The sequence below is a fragment of the Petaurus breviceps genome, unplaced genomic scaffold, assembly GCF_028583685.1.
Source record: "Petaurus breviceps papuanus isolate PSGF00001 unplaced genomic scaffold, PetGlider_PUasm1.0 582, whole genome shotgun sequence".
Classification (NCBI taxonomy): domain Eukaryota; kingdom Metazoa; phylum Chordata; class Mammalia; order Diprotodontia; family Petauridae; genus Petaurus; species Petaurus breviceps.
The window spans coordinates 3,922,755-3,930,209 of NW_027186390.1; positions in this window are offsets into that span (position 1 = coordinate 3,922,755).

Genomic DNA, 7,455 nt, shown 5'->3' on the forward strand with positions numbered 1-7,455 from the left:
TCCCCTCAAGATATTGTTATATTTCTCCTCCTTTTCTCATCCCCAATCCCTGAAAATGTCTCTACTTCTATGTTCATTTATTCCTTAACCCTTTGTACTCTAACTTTTGACCTCATCAGCAGCCGAAGCTGCTCTCTCTAAAGTTGCCAATGATTTCTCTGATGTCAAGTCTGATGGTCTTTTCTCAATATTCATCCCTCTTGACCTATTTGCTACACTTGATACTGTTGACAACCTTCTCCTCTTAGAAACTCTTCCCTTTCTGGGTTTTCAAGACATACTCTCTATTGACTCCCTTCCTACCTGTCTGAACATCAGTTTCCTTTACTGGATCAAAATCTACATTACATTCCCTAACTGTGGGTATTTATCAAAGTTCTACTGAGGCCCTCTTCTATTCTTCCTTTATACTATCAGTGATCTCATCAGCTCCCACAGGTTTAACTATCATCTTCATGCAGATGACTCCCAAATCTATATATTCAGCCCTAGCCTTAGTCCTGAGTTTCATTTCTGCATCACCAATTGCCTGTTAGACATTTCAAATTGTATATACTGAAGATGGAGAACTGGTTTAAAAAAACACATTCAAAGCTAAATGAAAACTCTTAGAAACTGTGGAAGACTTGGAATTCTGAAGCATTTCCTTAGCATTTAGTATGGCAAAGAAAAAATGTATGTAAGCTGCCAAGTGGTTCCTCTAATCTGTCACTTCTATACAAGGGCTTTATGACTTTTACTCACACAAAGACTTCTTTACAATGAGGTCCAACCTACATGTACAAAACTATTTTAGCAACTCTTTTTATGGTGGAAAAGGATTAAAAATCAAGGGAATGCCCATCAATGATGGAACGACTGAATAACTTATGGTTAATGAATGTAATTGAATACTATTGTGCTAAAAGAAATGATAAGCAGGCAGATTTCAGAAAATCTGGAAAGATTTAGGTGAACTGACACTGAGTGAAGTGAGCAGAACCAGGAGAACAATGTACACAGTAACAGCAACAGTCTGCTATGATATACTTAACTTTTCTCAGCCGTACAATGATCCAGGACAATTCCAAAAGACACATGATGGAAAATGCTGTCCACATCCAAGGAAAGAACTGATAGAGTCTGAATGCAGATCAAAGCATACTATTTTCACTTTCTTTGGTTTTTTTTTTAGTGTTTTTTTCTTGTTCAGTTTCTTCTTTCACAACATGACTAATGTGGAAATATGTTTAACATGATTGCACATATATAACCTATATCAGATTGCTTGCCATTTGAGGGAAGCAGAAGGGGAGGAAAGGAAGGAGAAAAATTTGGAATTCAAAATCTAATAAAAAAAATGAATGCTGAAAACTATCTTTACATGTAATTGGAAAAAGTAAAATTCTATTAGATTAAAAAAATGAGGTCCAAGTTTTTGCAGTAGTCTGTGCTTTCAAGAACTATACCTCTACGATGCAAAAAGATACATGTTAAGGTGCTACTCCTTTAACAGATGAGACATTTGGTGGGGATGCAGGGGCGAAGAGATGGAATGAGAGAGAGGGGGGGAGAGAGAGAGAGAGAGAGAGAGAATTGCTTTTGAATAAAGAAAAAATAATCCATGAGGGAAGAATATAGATTAATGATCCTTTTATAAATGCAGTTTGATGGCAAAAAAGGGTGGACAAAGAACTTTAGTTTAATAAAAACTGCTCAAATCCGCAAGTAAAGAAATATAATTTTCAGATCAGGTATGACAGTTTATTTGGAAAAAGGAAGAATATGTACTTTTTTCATAAATAAAAATGGTTTAAATCACATTGTAAAAGATATAAATGGATTCTGCCTTTATGTTTGAATAATTTGGTGGCTAAAATGAACAGGGGAAAAAAACTTTCATTTTTATTTGCTAAAATCTTTTAAAATGTAAATGTGAGGAAACATTTTTCAAATACACATAATGTGAAAAGTACAAGTTTGAAGGCTAAGAAAGGTCATATGTTATAGGGCATTGGAGGGATTTGGAAGCAAATGGGTAGCTCATTTGCTAAACAGCTGGACCTGGATTTAGGAAGACCTGAGTTCAAATCCAGACTCAGAAACTTATAGCTATGTGACCCTGGACAAGTCACTTAACCCTGTTTGCCTCAGTTTTAACTACAGAAAAGGGAATAATAATACTACCTACATCACAGAAATTGTTGTGAGGATCAAATGAGACATTGCAAAGCACTTAACACACCACCTGGCAATAAATGCCTATTCCCTCCACCCACCCACATTGTGCTCCCTCAGCTCATTTGCATGGAACTTTTTTAGACTTAAAGGTTTACTATTTACAAAATGATCAGTCACATAACTGAAGACACTGAGGTGATTAAATAAGGACTGTTGGTTTAATAACCAAATAAAGTTTCTATGTGGGCTTTTTTGTTCTGTTTTGTTTTTGCTCGTAAGGTAAATGGTGAGTTACTGAGTACCATGAGGTACTGCTTTGAACCACTAGAGCAAGTAAAAAATCTTTTGGGAGTAGCAGAAAATGGTCAGAAAAGGAAGTACTTAACCAGGGTGGAAAAGTCAGCCTCCATAGAGCCTGTGAAGAAAGGGACAGCAGGAAAGTCAGGTAACAAGTAGGCTTCAGTTGCTACTTACTGTTGGGTGTCTAGTGAAAAGCTAATTTGGAAGTCAGCTGGATTTCCCTTTAGAACCATCTATAGCATGAGGGAGGTAAAGCCTCTAAGAGATGTCTTATTCTCTGAGGAAGGAAGAAAATCAGAAAGGACAGATGTGGGCATTACTCTTGATTTGATTTGCTGTTGGATTAGCTGGTTGGCAATTGATTAGAAGACATATTCCTCATGAGCAAAGAGCTGGCTGGGTTTGTCTACATTGCCTGAGAGAGCCAGTTTGATGAACTTTGCAATTCTCTGGTTTAAAGGGTTTTTATCAATGCCCAGTTTGTTTAAGAGTAGAAGAAAAAGGTCAGGTAGGTGGTGCAGTGAGTAAGAGCACCAGCACCAGAGTTGGGAGGACCCGGGATCGGTTCCGGCCTCAGATACTTTAACACACACACACACACACACACACACACACACAAACGGGCCATGTAACCTTGGGCAAGTTACTTAACCCCAATTGCTTAAAAAAAAGAGAGAAGAAGAAAAAGATTTATGAAGCAAGAGAATAACAAGGACCAAAGGAAAAGTAGCCAATAGAGAAGCAACTTCATGGGGTGCAGATGCTCCTGAATAGAACAAGATCTACAATCTATAGTTGTGAGTTACCCCAAACACATGGGTTTTCTTCATTCATGTATTTCCTTACCAGGTTTATGCATGTACCCACTAGTTTATGTCTAGAGTATACTATGATGTATTGATCATTCCTGCATTTCCTTATATTCAGTACCTACAATGAATTATTATTTGCTTTCTCCTTATTTAAAGAAAATGATTGTGTGTAAGATCTAATGGTGTCATTATTACAAGTGGCTGTTTTTTTTATTATTGTTCTATAAATGGAAGTATACCAGTAGAGGCATGAAAGTTATAGTGGTGAGTGGAGACAGTGTATTCCCCCCAAAGAATTACTTATGGGGTCCTAAGAAAGTCTGAATTGTAGTTGAATAGTGATGATCTTTCTTTGAATACCTGGTCCTGTCAGCAAGAGAGGAGGCTGAGGTAAGTGAACCAATATAAAAGTCAATAGGTGGCACATGCCCTGTGAAGTGGCATTCTCAATTGCACTGTGGGAATCCTTCAAGGATATACTACTAATGGAAACAATTATTAATATACTATTTGTATTTCCATTTGATTCTTTGATTGCTCATGATGATTACTACCTGTGTGCCCTTGGGCAAGTCCCTTTACCTTCCAGGGACTCAGTTCCCTCATATGTAAAATGAGGGGTTTGGACTAGATTTGAGATCTTTTCCAGATCTACATTCATGAGATCAGAAGGTATTATTGTTTTCATTCCTCCATAATGCTATTTTATTAGTCCCACAGGAGTCTTCAGTACTCTAAAAATATCACCATTTTAGGGCTATTCCTTACAAATCTGGTTGTCCTCACATTTCTGGGAATTGTACCACTGTTTCCAGAAGTACAGTTCCCTGAAGCAGACTTTTTAAAGTGTTATTTTTGACAGGATAATAAAGAACTTTAAAATGTTGCTGGTTCCTTATTTCCTGCACTGAAAGAAGCCCCCGGCTCCCTGAGTATCATCAAACCAGTCTTTAGTAGGCAGGTGGGAAAATATTAGTAATCGAGTATGAAAAGGATTTTGCTGATTGTTTTGATTATAATTCTGGTTAGTCTATTTTTAAAGGTAATTCAATTCTATGCTTTTCAATAATTACTTGGCAACCATGGGCCTCAATTTCTTCAACTGAGAAATTAGGGGATTTCCTTTGTAATCTTATGTATTTTATTTTATGCATTTGAAACCATTATTCTGAGATGTTCATATACTTCATGGGGATGCAAACAGTATCACTGATACAAGAAAGAGTAAGGATTCCTGTTTTACAGGGAAATTTGTCTTTTTGGAAATACTTCCATTATAGTAAATGACTTGCCCAAGGTCACAAAGCTAATAAGTGTGTGAAGTGGGACTGTAACCTAGGTCTCCTGACTCTTAATCCTGTACTCTATTCACTATTCTGCATTGCTGTTCAAGGGATGGGTTTATACTATAAAGGTCATGTTGTCATCTGTTTTACTAAAGAAAATCGGTCTACTGTTCCATTGCAGAACCAGAATTCTGTTTTACTTGTAGTTTTGCCCTTACCAAGGACCAGAGTTCCCCATTTTATCCTGAAATATCTGAAGTAATGGATGGGTTTTCAGACTGACACTGAGGCAATGCCCTGGGTCAGTACCATCCATGGCACCCCTTTATTCTTATGAGTTTGGGAGATGACCATAATTCAGATTTATAATTACAGATAAAGATCAATTAGTGAGATGGAGGGACCATTACACTGGAATAAATCTCAGTTAGACTGAGGACTAACAAAGGTCACCAATCCATCTGAAGTTAATAGGAAAGGGTGGAAGACATTTGTTATGCCTCCATTATAAAGTAAATAACATAGATTTATAACAAAATAAAACAAACCATTAATGTTTCTGGAGAAATATTTAATTTTGCATTTTTTAAAAAAATCATTAACAATTGTATGTAATTTTATTTTTACTACATGTGTGACCTTGTTCAAGTCACTTAATCTCACTAGGCCTCAGTTTTCACTAAGACTTTTGAGACAAGCTATATTCTACTGAGGAAAATAAAATATATACATATAAGCAAACACAAAATACACAAAACTTAAATATAAAATAATGAAAAAGGAGGCATTTAAAACTGGAGCATCAATAATGACCTTGTTTGGAAGCTGACATTTGAACTGAGCTTTAAAATAGTTGGGTATTCCAAGAGGTAGAGGTAAAGAGAAAGCATTTCAGAATTTGGAAATAATGTGGACCAAGGCAAAGAATCAAGAGATGGAACTTAATGTATGGAAAACAGCAAATTAAACATTATGTTGAAATCATATTCTCTTCTTATCCCCTAGAACACTACCACCAGCAACTCCTTCTATTAATATAGTGAATCTACAAGTAGTTAGTATAAGGTAACAATAGTAAGAAGTAAGTATGTAAAGGAGAACATAGAAATCACTCACAAAACTGGTTCATAAATTAGGGGAGCAAAGAAGCCGTTTTCAACTGCCCTATAAATTGACTGAGGCTATTACCTTGAGACTATGTGCCAGCTAGGTTCCAGTGTAATGGTCCCTCCATCTCACTAATTGATCTTTGTCTGTAAGCTGAAGATAAGCCCCAGACATGAGCAGTAAACCAGCAAAATGTTATGTGGATGAACTCACCTTGAGGTATTATTGATAAATTTGAGATGACAATTAATATATTGATGAACTAAGCCTAAAGTGGCATGAAAAAAAAATTAGTCCATCTCCTACCACAAAACCCCATGAAAATGGAACCCCAATTTCTGTCCTCAAGTACTATTCTACCTACTATGGATTCATGGAGCCCAAAGCCCAATCTGCAGTTATATGAGTGACTCTCTGTGCTGCACTTTTCCTTGTCTTCCACAGGCTTCCTGCCTCCCTCCACCACCCCCTTGCCCATCCCTGTGCCATCTGTCTCTGTACTCACTAGCTCTCCCTTTTCTCTGTGCTTCAATAAAGTACAATTGAAGCATTACTCCCTGCTTGCTTCCATCATAGTCTTTCAGCAAGTATCCAAAGAACAAGGCATGTTTGCCCTGACTCAATGGGAACTTCATTAAATAGTTCTCTTCCTTTAGCTCATAAACTGGGGGTGCAGGAGGACCTCCAGGACTGTATATAGTTGCCCTTATTATGAATAAGCATGGCACTATGAATCCATAAGTAGAAAGCATGGGTAGACACAGAATTGTATGTCCCACTCTCCCCCAAAAGAATCCCCCATTGTTGAGCCTTAGCAATTCAAACAAGCACTTTCATTGAAATTTAGCATATGTATAGTGAAGTAATTGAAAAAGTTCTTAAAGATAGTCTGGAACAACATTGTGAAGGAGTTTTATTGTCAACTAGAAGAATTTGTATTTGATTCTAGAGGCAAGAGGAAGTAAGTGGAACTTCTTGAGTAGGCTAGTGGCTTGTTCAGACTTGCCTTTTAGGAATATCAATTTGATAATTATGAGGAAAATGGATTGTATAGGAGAGATGGGAGTCATGAAGAATAATTAGGAAACTATTGGGAATATCTAGGAAAGAGGTGATGAGGCTCTAATTTAGAACTGTGGTCCTGTGAATGGAGAGAAAGTAATGTATGTGCAAGATATTGTAGGGGGAAAAATTGGCAACTGTTTAGATATAGGGTAAAGGAAAGTAAATGTAGATGACTCCAAGAATGTGAACCTGTATGAATGGAAAAATAATAGTAACCTTGACAGAAATAAGGAAATAAGAAAGATAAGATTCGGAGGGAAGGGTAGTGAGTTTTGTTTTGGACATGAATCAGTGAGTGAATAAATGCATACATGGATGAAAGAATAAATGGAAAAGCATTTGATTGTGTGCCAGAAATTGTGAACATTGGGGACAATAAAAAAGAGGTTCTTGACCCGAAGGATCTTATAGTTTCACAGGGGGAGATAATAAGTATAGAGAAGTGGAGGCTAGGGAAGGTGACTAGTGACTAGAGTCAAAAAGTAGTTAACTGACAAATTGTCTCCAGAATTATTGACATTGTGACTTTTAGAGGCTTATGGAATATCCAGTCTAAAATATCCATTAGGCAGGTAGTGATATAGAACTGGAACTCAGAAGAAAGAATTACATTTGGATACATAGATTTGGAAACCATCCACAAAGAAATGATAATTTAATTCATGAAATCTAGTGAGAACACCAAAGGAAATGGTAGAGTGAGAAAATAGATGAGAAACTAGGAA